The sequence below is a fragment of the Mytilus galloprovincialis genome, chromosome 14, assembly GCF_965363235.1.
Source record: "Mytilus galloprovincialis chromosome 14, xbMytGall1.hap1.1, whole genome shotgun sequence".
Lineage (NCBI taxonomy): Eukaryota > Metazoa > Mollusca > Bivalvia > Mytilida > Mytilidae > Mytilus > Mytilus galloprovincialis.
Genome location: NC_134851.1, coordinates 58,653,647 through 58,666,399, shown reverse-complemented (window position 1 = coordinate 58,666,399; position 12,753 = coordinate 58,653,647). Strand labels below are relative to the sequence as shown.

The 12,753-nt window shown below is 32.0% G+C and overlaps 1 long non-coding RNA gene across 1 annotated transcript; it reads right to left on the bottom strand.

Annotated features, from left to right (window-relative positions):
- Nucleotides 1-7,767: 7,767 nt before the first annotated feature.
- On the bottom strand, nucleotides 7,768-11,388 carry LOC143059214 (uncharacterized). Its single transcript, XR_012973433.1, has 2 exons — nucleotides 11,276-11,388; nucleotides 7,768-10,055 (listed from the first exon to the last, which is right to left on the bottom strand). It is a non-coding gene; the product is annotated as an uncharacterized LOC143059214 (long non-coding RNA).
- Between the last annotated feature and the right edge of the window lie 1,365 nt (nucleotides 11,389-12,753).

Below are 12,753 nucleotides of genomic sequence, written 5' to 3'. Positions count from 1 at the left end.
GTTGTCTCCCATATTCAGATGGTCGTAACTTTTAGTTACGACCATCCGCTTACCACCAGTGTTACTTTACGACATGGGATTTGTTCATTATCGATGGCTGTACCTTTAACATTGTGTAGATTTATAAATATGATAAAATTGATATAGAATTAGGAAAATCGTGAATTTAATTTTTGAAGCTTTTATTTTTATTCTTTATAAAATTTTGTACACTATAAAATCAAATCGATATTTTTGAATATGCATTTAACATCCAATCTTTTATGATAATATTCTACACAAATCACATGAATGTCGGCATTCATGAATGATTAAAATAAATTCATATTAAATTAAAATAAACACCTGTATCTTAAAATCGAGTGTTGGCATGTCATGGGTTATACTTTTTATATACTGTAGTATGGTACGCTACTAAATCCTTTATTAAAGGGATTGTGCTGGATTATGAAAACATGATTTTTCAATTGGTTTAATAGAGACCTGAAGCTGGTGTATCAGTAACTGATAGTTATCCGTTTTTTTTATTTATTGATCATTGTCATTATGCTAAGTTTCTTTAGTTACCTATTCCAACATCATACTCGAACCTGTGCTTGGCTTATTGTTGTGTGATTGTTTATTTTACAATGGCTTTGGTCTTGTTGTTTTCATTTATATATTTTGTAGTTAAGTGTGACGTCCATTTGAACTAAACTGGTACATATTTGTATTTAGAAGCCAGCTGAGGCTCGACTCTGGTTGCGGGATTTTTACGCTGTGTTGACGAATCTCTTTGGTGGCATTAGGCATTTGAACTTTAACACACCGAGAGTGGTTGTCTTAATAACATTTCTTTAAAATCGTATCATATAAATGGCACTCTTACAACACTTAGGCCTTGTTATGCCGTGTTCACATTGAACTATATTCAGTGGTGTGTTAGTGTAATTCGCACGTAAACTAAACACAATTACGTTCACATTGATAATACTGAATGTTTTTTATCATGTTTTATTTACACGCAGTCGATAATCAGTGTAGGCCTTATGTGGGTTTAGTGTATATTAAAAGAAGAAACGTTTTTTTAATAAAGTTGATATTGATAACAATTATTTATATAGTTCTGAACAGAGTTATTTGTCTTAAATTGACATATTGCTTTGTTATGGAAAATACTTTAGGTAACTTTATAAATCCTTTTTCAAGACTAAAAGCTTATCATTACCTAATACAATACATATGAAAACGTCTTCCCGAATCGACTCGGCGTACACATCAATATTTGCCACTGGCCTTTTCTTAATAGACGGTTATCTCATTAACAGTCAGGGGCGTTACTTAAACAAGTTATATTTTTAAGTTACTTATATAAGTAATCTTTGTTTCTAAAAATAATAAAATTACTTAATAGAGTTATTTAATTTTTAATAGAAACATAGACTAAATGTAGTTTTCATGAATTTTTACATCACTTTATACCATAAAACAAAGAATTTATTCGATTTGAGAGGAGTATAGAAATAAAGGGTTAATTTAAAAATAATGACAAAAATATGACTTGAATAAGTTATTTCATACATTTTGAAAGAAATTAGTAATTACACTTATTTTAGGAACATATGTGATTGATTTTGATTACAAATTATAAATAATTTCAAGTCTAAATTAATTCTCAAGTATCTGTCTATTTATATCAGTCTATCTTCATGATTTTGGAGAAAAATGATATTTTTATAGTCCCAAGAGACCAATCTTTGACCAAGAAGCGTCGGTATGAAAGATAAGTGCGTCAGAAAGTTAATTAGTGTTTCAAAAGAATTAGATTTTATATTTCATGGCAAAAATAACCAGATGACTGTGAAAATTTGTTAAAGTTATAAAATCTGTATTATTGAACACCTATAAAAATATTATTCAGAAAAGTTACTTATATAAGTTATATTTAAAATAGCCTCGTTTTCAACATTACTTGTATAGGTAATTTTGATTGTTACTTGTTTAAGTAATGCCCCTGACTGATTAATGCATTACTTAAACAAGCGTGCGATGAATTGTATTGTTTGGCTAGTAAATCAGATACAGTAAAATGCATTTAGTCATATCAAGACGTAAAGCATTATCAGCATGAAATACTCCTTTAAGGAGAAATGCTATTTGAAACGAACAGCAAAGATAAAATGCAGTAACCCTAATATTGCAATCCTTGTTCTTCTGTAAGCTGCTGCATACTACGTTTTTATTGCATAATCGAGATATCTTAAGTAACTTAAAAGAACTACAAATTATGTAAATGACTTTAATAAAGAAGAAACAATTAAACTAAAATACTTTTTTTTCTCAAATTTGAGATCAGAATATTATTTAAGGGAAATACCTTACCCGGGGAACCATTACCTCCCTTTTTTAAGTCAAATGGATGATGAACCCCCAAACCCCGGATTTTCTAATGCACTTCAATAATTTGAATATCGCCATGGATTTTACTGTACAATCTTCTGAAGTAGAAAATCCGTCTTTTTTAAAATATGTTGCAATTCATGTCTTTTTTCTGTAAATATTCGACACAGGTTTTGTTGAATCACTTAAAATAACAGCTTTTTTTGGTTGGGGGTATCAATGAACGAAATTAATATTCAGTAATAAGACATCAGTTTACCTGTGTATAGATCACAAAACTATATTCTCTTTAAAACACATGTAGCCACATGACGTCTACACCTCGGTTAAGATATCATGTATGTGTATCATGTGCGTCTGTTTCAACTTGTGTATATGAAAATGAAACTTTTGAAACTGTTTCAACCAAAGATGAAGAACTGGATCTGCCATCACTGTATTGGATACCTAAACTACATTAGTGTCCTTAAAAGCAACGGTATATTGCTGGGTCTTCCAAGTGCTCCACGAAACCTCTTTCTAAATTATTAACATCTATTTTTTTTTATCAGCAATCAAAGACGGGCTTTAGAGTTATTGTGAAGCTGCCTATTCTAGAGGGGGCGTGAATCAGATGTGAATACTTAAAAATTCCAAAGATTTTTTAGATACAATTTAACTCTCTTTCATCTTGTAACAGTATTAAAACATTTGACTTTTCTACTCTGTACACTAGTATTCCACATTCCAAACTAAAAAACAAATTGAAAGAGTTGGTATTGCTTTGCTTCGTAAAAACGAATGGCCAACGTAGATACAAGTATCTTGTCTTGGGGAGGGATAAATCCTACTTTGTAAAGGATCACTCTGATTCAAACAAAAATTTCTCTGAAACTGATAGTATCAAGATGCTTGATTTCTTGATTGACAACATATTTGTTACGTTCGAGGGACGTGTTTTCAACAGACTGTCGGCATTCCAATGGGAACAAACTGTGCCCCTCTACTTGCCGACTTGTTTCTTTATTATTATGAGGCTGACATCATGCAGGAACTTCTTAGGAAGAAAGATAAGAAGTTAACAATATCCTTTAACTCTACTTTTCGCTATATAGATGATGTTCTTTCACTAAATAATTCAAAATTTAGTGACTATGTGTAACGCATCTTTCCAATCGAGCTAGAGATAAAGGATACTACAGATACAGTTAAGTCGGCCTCATATCTTGACTAACTTCTAGAAATTGACAATGAGGGTCGGTTGAAAACAAAACTTTACGACAAAAGAGATGATTTCAGCTTTCCAATTGTGAACTTTCCATTTCTAAGTAGCAACATTCCAGCAGCACTTGCATACGGGGTATATATCTCCCAATTGATACGATATTCCCGTGCTTGCATTTCCTATTCTGATTTTCTTGATAGAGGGTTGCTGCTCACAAGGAAGCTATTAAACCAAGATTTTCAAATGATGAAGTTGAAATCATCCCTTCGTAAATTTTACGGACGCCATCACGAGTTGATTGACCGTTATGGAATAACCGTTTCACAAATGATATCGGATATGTTCCTTACTTCGTAAATACAATCTCCTTCCCTTTCATGATTGTTACCTACCGAATTAGACTATTTACCGGATGTGTTAACACATAAGCAACACAACGGGTGCCACATGTGGAGCAGGATCTGCTTACCCTTCCGGAGCACCTGATATCACCCCTAGTTTTTTTTGGGGGGGGAGGGGGTGGGGGGTTCGTGTTGTTTAATCTTTAGTTTTCTATGTTGTGTCATGTGTGCTGTTTATTGTTTGTCTTTTTCATTTTTAGCCAAAGCGTTATCAGTTTGTTTTAGATTTATGAATTTGACTGTCCCTTTGGTATCTTTGGTCCCTTTTATGCAAATTTGGTTTAAAGTAGACACCTATGTGTGCCCATTGCGAAGGCATAGAACGCGTTAAGGCTTGGAAAGTTGTATCAGTAATGCAGAAACATGACTTTTAGTTATTTGCGATATTTCGTTGCTGCTTCCTTGACGTATAATGTTCTCACCATTATATTATATTGTTTAAATTACCTTGAACGATTTCTAAAAGATACGAACATCATTTTGTATTGGTTTATCAAACTAAAACGGAATAGATCTATTTCATTTCAAAACTGATAAAATAATACTGCCGTGAGCCCCAGTCACACTGTCACGTTTCGACAGCTAGGTTTTAGTACGTATAAATGCTACGTTTCATGTCATTTTTTGTCATTTTTTAAGGTCTTTACGTTTTACTAGGTTCATGCCACGTTTTGATACGTTCTTCTTCGTTTTGTTACGTTTCGTTAACATTTTCGATAAAAACACAGGTCATTTCAATTAGCTTATTTTGTTACCATCTTAGGGTCTAAAAAATTTGAGTTGTTTTGTACTTAAAGCAAGATGTTATTTGATTTGATGTTTTTTCAGATATCATTTTTGTTGAGAGGATACATCAAGAAGAAAAAATCAAAGCCTTGGTGGGAACCTTGTCAATGCTTTCACTTTTATGTTAGTTCTTCTTTTGAAATGTTTTACGTTTCATATTGTCGTTTTGATTCCAATTCTCCTCCTACCGATATAAGATTAATCTTTTAAGTGTATTCCAAACCAGATAGTTCAAATGAGGTCCAAAGGCATGGGAAGGGGTCAAAGAGGGCGTGGCAGAGGTCGCACAGCTAGTCCGTCGCCTGATAATGAATTTATGTTTAATGATGAAAAATCTAAAAACAATCCACTGCAGTTCCAAAGGAAAATATTTTATCACCTGAAAAACCAATCTGAGAGTTTATGAAGTCCTAAGTTGTTTTAAGGACTTTCCAACATACACAGAAAATAACGAACCTCTAAAGGTTTATTAGACAATGACTTTTTTATTTACAAAAAAGGGACATGTGATGAAATGAATGTAGCACAATTTTTTTTAACATTCTATTAGGCACCATGCACTTCTAAAAATTACATTTGAGAAATCACAAACTAAAATGCAGTTTATTTAGATGTGTAACCTTTACTCATGTGTTGGTATTCAAAAGCCGAAGAGAAACCTGAATCTTATACCTCACGACATTTCGGAAAAAAATTCAGAGGCATAATTAATGGAGAAATGCTTTGCGTTGAGAGATGAACGAACAATCCAGTAGATTTGCAACCACAATATGCCTTATTTTTTAAACGTCTTAGCAAGAGGTGATATAAAAACTGAAATTCAAACTGTTATGCAGGAAATGACTGCAAAACAATTATATACATTATTGGAAAAAACAAAATCTGTATAACAGCTGCCTCCCTTGGTATTATCAACAGTGTTTGCATAAACTATTTTTTTTTAAATTGATAAAAATGAAGAAAAAAGAAAAAGAGTAAAGAAAGTATAAGCTAAACAGACCACGAGATGTCGAGCCCCTTATATAAATTACAGTATTTTTTAAATAAGTGTCAACATGCAATGGCTTGGGCTCATGACGATAGACATGGCCTTGACCACTTTGTTTATTCTAATTGGTTTAAATATATGTTCGAATAACCTTGTGATCTATAAAGTTGGGTTGCTGGCATAGGATTTTACAATGAATCATTTAAATACCTGTGTAACAATAATCCATGATTTGTCAATTCCATCCGTTGTCTATTAGACTGACAAAATATTGTTGCAAATGGCGGTAAATGTGAATACATGTGGTCTTATACGTAGCAGAAGATAAACATGCGTTGTAATAAGCATCGACACGTGATAATGCCTAGAATAACGATATGAAACCTAGTACCATGAAGCGTTATATACCGTACAAAAACATAATGAAACGTGGCAGATACGTACTAAAACGTAATAACATCTAGTACGTTTCTAATACGTTTTTCTACGTTCCTTCTACATTTTACTGCGCTTTTCTACGTTCCTACTACGTTTTTATTTTTAGTCACGTTTGTATTATGCAGGCAAATACAAACGGGACCGATCACGTATCGTATTGCTACGTATTTAGCCGTATTAAGTACGGATCGATACGATTCTCTACATATATCGCTCTTTCGGGATAGTAGTGCAGTCGATTTGTGAAACAATTGTTTAGATTGTTGTAAAAGCATCAAACTTTGCAGAGTGTTAGTTGAGGTCATAACAAACATTTATAGATATGGATCCAACTCATAAAATCACAATGACGGCTCTTGGTGGCCATTTTGAAATGATTTTGAAAATATAGTAAAAAAAATAAAACAAAATATGAAAAATATATATTACTTTACAAATTTTGAAAACCTTTTGTATATTCTAATGACAAAGATTATCAACTGAGGACAATTGAAGTATTAGTGGCCATCTTGAATGGTAGCCATTTTGATAAAGTAAATTTCAAATATATATCATTAAACGCTATCCTAAATTGTTATTTGAATTGCGTTTTCTATGCATTTACAACTTGTTTTGCTAATCATTTATTTATGACTGTTGCTATTCATATAGGACATATTCACCATGTGGTCAAATAAGGCATGCATATGTTGCATAAATGTATCTAAAGAAATAAATAATTTATTTTACTTGCAGTTTTGATAGCATGTAAGGCTTAGTTACTTTTACCACTAAAAAATGCGAATATACAACATTGTAGACCCATTGTACAATATGAGTTATGACCACTCTATATCGAAAATGAAAAATAGGTAGGTATTGAAATCAATGGAGATAAAAAATCTTATAAAAAAATAGACTGGAAAGAATTCCGAAACGCTAAGAGAAGACACGTTAGTATTTACAATACAAAGCAAATACAAAAAGGGCAGACGTAGACATTTGAGCTGAAAATCAGTCATTTTTTTAAAGCATACAACTGTTCCAAGTTGATGAAGCCATGTAATGGAAGAAACACTCAAGAATCACAAGGCAAAAGGTATTAATTTTGTTAAGCAAATCTTCAGATTGAAATATATTTTGTCAGGAAAAACGAACAAAGTATAAGATGAGTCACTGATTAAAAATACAAGTAAAATAACCAGGCACAGTTTTGATGAATCAACAAGAACAATGAGTGCAGGGAGGTTTTTTGTGACGAGGTATTTGACTATTTTCATGAAGCATCGACAATTATGATCGACAATAGAGTACTTGACTATCACCTACCATTGATCTTTTAGCCAGACTCAGTGCTGGAGATTAATATTTCAATTGTAATGATCTATTAAGCAATCCTTATGTTTTCTCTCTGCATTGTTTTCCATTTTCTGCATATCGAGGTATGTATAGGATTTTTGGATTGTGGTCTCATTGAATCCAATATCGTGTTTATGTATATCAATTGCTATTGACGTACCAAATTAGAAAAAAGGAAAGATTTTGACAGATTTTTAATTTAAGGAGAAAAGAAAAAAATTAATTCAAACAGATGTAAAAAGGCATTGTTTATTCTAAAATTATATGCTCATACATTTGTATTTTCATTTACAGACTAAGTATGTTAATGTGTACGTTTTTGATACTATCACTCGGAGATCGGAACATATGTATTCGTTGGTTTTGGATATTCCGCATTCCTTTTATTTTTTATAAAACTGATAGTTGAATAACACATCGGTACATAAGTCTATGAAATGTTCATATTCATTCATATCCAATCACTCCCCTTTCTCAAAACATTGTATTTAATGTCGAAAAAATGTGTTTAGTATCAGAAGAGGACAAGATCGGAAGCATTCTCTGATAAGTGTTATAGTTTTCTTTACTCCCGACAAGTTGTTGTGCTTTGAATAAACAAATATAGTCTGCTAAAATGGTCAATATATCTGAATCGATTGAGTTTTCAACAACTTCTTTCAGTGACTGGAGAGCAATGGTGGTTTCCCGAGTACTATCTATTCTATAAGCATATAAAAAAGTAAGGTAACGATGATATACTAGTGGACTTCCAATGCAAAAATCCTCATTGGTCATTGTTAAATCCTTATGGAACACAAAACCATTCTCATTCTTATTGTCCTTAGATATCACAACAGATTTTGAGAATGAAGTTCTCAATCGTTTGAGAAAAAACTTACTCCGAACTACCATTTTCTTACATCGACTTTGATCAAGTGTAGGTAAGTTCCACCAAGTCATTTGAATCAAATCCCGAGAAAAAAACTTCTTTGAGATTTGAAGAACATCAATCATCTTACGATATTCCTCAGAAGAGTAGAAAAATACCGCGAGCAGTAACCAGCCTGATACGGCATCGCTTTGTCTACTAAGCAATACATGGAATAAGCATTGTTTATATTTTGAGTAGTAATACTTGTTTTTATTGCAGTTTGAAACAGAAACGCATGGAAGCATGTTGATAGACAAAGCTTTACTTCTACTGTAGTCTAGAAACGCAATTGCGTATGTATTTTTTAGTGGTGTTGGAAACTTCTCATTTCGAATTCTGAAGAGGAAGAAATTCAGCGATCTATCTATAATAAATGCAAGGTGTGTAATATCGAGGATGCTTTGTGTCATAAAAGTTTTATCAAAATCAGAAAAATCTTGACATGGATTCGAAATTTCGCTTAAGATAAAAGTACGTAGTAATCCAGAAAGTGACTTTGATGAGGAAATTAGTATCAAGATACCACCTTTATAAATTTTTCCAATAAAAACCTCAAGTTGTGTTCGAACTTCTTCTGGAAATCTTCCCTCGATTAAGTTATGTTCAGGTATAAAATAATTTGGAATATAATTACACGTTATAAAGTATTGCAGTCTTTGAATGCAAAATGAAAAACAACGCAGCAAGTTTTCTGGTCTCCAATATGAGACGCTCAGTTCTTCTATGACCCAAAATAAAACCGTTTTAATGTAATATGAACACAATACTTTGTGAAAAATATGTACACTGTCAATTATTTCTTTCAGTACAATTTTCAACAAGGCATAGCATAACAGCTGACAATGGTTGAACGAATGAATTAATATTTTTTCAACCAGTGAAAACGAAAGTCGCCATTCGAAGCAGTTCTCAATATTAGCATTTGATTTACTTCCAACAGGTACTAATAGTACGCCTTCACTGATTGACGCTGTAATCAAATTTTCTGATGGCCAATTCGAAATTCTACTTCGGACTATCCATTTATTTGCAATAGAAGGCCATTCATGACAAGGATAACATAAAACAAGATCAGCTTCCACTATTCCACGAAATGTAATTGAAACACTGGGGCCTTGAATTTTCAATGAATTACGCCAAATGCGCATAATATATGCATCTTCTTCAAGCTCACGTGAGCATTGTTCCTTTATATACTTATTTGTCAAGAGAAAGCCATTAAAAGTGTTTGTTACGTTTACGCAGTTTGAAAATCCTTTCGGAACCTTTATAAAAGCGAACCCTATCGAAGCATGTTCGGTATCAAGGAGATACGTATCCTTGTCACCATCTTGCACATTTTCATAGACTACAATTTCATTAGAAAGAAGCATCAAATCTAGGTCACTACCCGGGAGGTCAAGGCCCTCTGCCTTACTGCCACTGCTGATTAATCTGATATCTGCATTTTGCATACAATCATCAAAGCATTTGTATGTGTATCGTCTACACATTACGATCGTCTTAGATCCAAACTTATCAGAAAGGTAATGATACAGTTTGCATGAGCTGTTAGTCAATGATTCTTTATCATAATGATTATCCATGTTTGATAAAATTTACAAGTATCTAACATAAACAAATCAAATGTTTTAAACACATATGATGGGTACATTTACGGTGATAATTACGTAATGAAAACATTCATTATAGATACCTAGACTTAATTTTGTATATACGCCAGATGCACGTTCCGTCTACAAATGTTTCATCAGTGACGGTCGAAGACCAAATAAAGTACAAGTTAAAAAGCATTGAGGACCAAAATTTCTAAATTCCTAAAAATAAACTGTTCACACGTAGAATATCATGTGTATTTGGGATAAACGTTACGTAAAATAGTAAATGCATATGTATTTTGTTTACAAGTCCACTATCGTACAGGTAAAGTAAATTGACGTAGCAGTAGTGGACATGCACGCACTAGTGATTGAAATACGCTTCATAATACATGTATGTACACTCAAATGAATGTTTCAAGTGCGTTAAAAAAAATTGTAGATCCGAATCATATTGCTCACGTTAACGTAAATGTGGTGATAACTAGTACAGTAACATCAGATATTAAGTTCGGAAAAACATACGCCAGACGTGTTTTACGTCTACCAAAGTGAATGACGCTAGAAAATAAGGTTCTCGGTCGTATAGGAATAATAATAAGCATAATAAAATTGAGAATGGAAATGGGGAATGTGTCAAAGAGACAACAACCCGACCAAAATAAAAAAACACAACAGCAGAAGGTCACCAACAGGTCTCCAATGTAGCGAGAAATTCCCGCACCCGGAGGCGTCCCTCAGCTGGCCCCCAAACAAATATATACCAGTTCAGTGATAATGAACGCCATACTAATTTCCAAATTGTACACAAGAAACTAAAATTTAAATAATACAAGACTAACAAAGGCCAGAGGCTCCTGACTTGGGACAGGCGCAAAAATGCGAAGAATAGTTAATTGTGTCAATCAAAACTCCCACAAAGAGCAAAACAAGTATTACAAATTATGATATATAAACATGATACATGTGATTAACATTGATTTTGTTGATTACAGTGAAAAATTAAAAAAAAAACATTTCTAATGATCTATAAAGACTATAACGTATATTAATTGAGTATTGCAAAAGAACCTCCACATCTAACAAAATCACCTGTTTGGCTACATCAATATCAGGCGTAGTGAGTCAATTTAATGTTATTCTCGGTAAATAACGAATATAATTTTTTTTACCATCTTTAAAGTTAATTTTGCAACTAGAAATACATTTAGAATTATAATAATACCGTACCTGCCTTTTTAGTGAATGATGAAATTATATTTAACAGCAACTTTTTTTTTTTGCGATTTGTCTATTCTACAGTGTTAAATTCAATAATATAACAAAACTGACATACATTTTAACGATATATATACGCAATATTACCCAGGAAGTTCCAAAAAACGACACTAGGATATCTTAATGCGTATTAAATCAAATTTACATAATGACGCAATGATTATTTTATAGCTAAACAAAGTTTAACATTAAATGAAATTTAAAGTTAAATTATAAATCTTCCTTACAATCCGTATCCACTTACAGCACATGATATAAGAGGAAGTGTTATAACTGTTTACTTAATATAAATGTATTACACTTTCTATTGACTTCATCGGTCAAATAAAGTAACAAAGATATATTTCTTTCAGTGTCGATTATATTTTTATCGACAATTTGGGATCTTAAGGATTATAAAAAAGAATGTTTGTACTTAACATTTGTTATTATATATTTTTTAGGTAGACATTTTAGCTGCGTTAAAAATAACGTTCCTCAAAAGCCTCCAACTAACTTTTTTGTTTCTGACATTAATGTAATCATGTAATCGAGTAATTATATAAAAGCAAAGTATTGAACCAAATATTATCAAAACCTATAATGTTAGAATAAATATATTTTTGGAAATGTGTATTGAAATTCAATGTGAAAAAAATTACAAAGTTAATGGTTGCCAAAATATGCAATCTTTATATTTTAACTTTGCTTTATTTGTTTACATACGTTCATGTAGTATTACAATTTTTATATTGACTATAATAAACATGATTTTTTTCTCCGACTGATTGTTATACATCATAATAGCCAACAATAGTATACTGCTGTTTAATATCGATATAAATCGATTGAGAGGAAACTATTCCAGGTTACAAAATAAAACCAATGGAAATACATCAAATATTAGAAAAAAACGACAGAACAGCATAAGCATTTAAGTGCAATAAAACTAACGGCAATACAACATACATAGAAACGTACTACATTGTATTTCACAACAACTGCCAAATTCCTGTCTTGGTACAAGACATTTTGAGAAAAAAAACATTGTGGACTGAACATGGTTTTTATGACTAGTCAAACCTCCAATGTTGAAAATATCGCTTAAATTACATTATTACACGACGGTGTACAGTACAAACAAATGTAAAACACTCATGACAAGGAAATACATAAATATAATATATAATAGTACATTTCTACACGTAAATCACGGGATAACAATAAACAATAAAAATTAATTACGACGATACACAAAAACAGCATGATAGAATTACAAAAGGTGCGTCACAAGAATGTATAAACGCCATAAAACGTTACGTCACAGATATTTCCTAAAAATTAATATGAAATCGAGTTTATTCTTGTAATGGTGTCATTTGATATGTCGCTTAACATTTTGGACGAGTATTAGGAAATTAATTGTATAACAATCAAGATTGCATATTAGT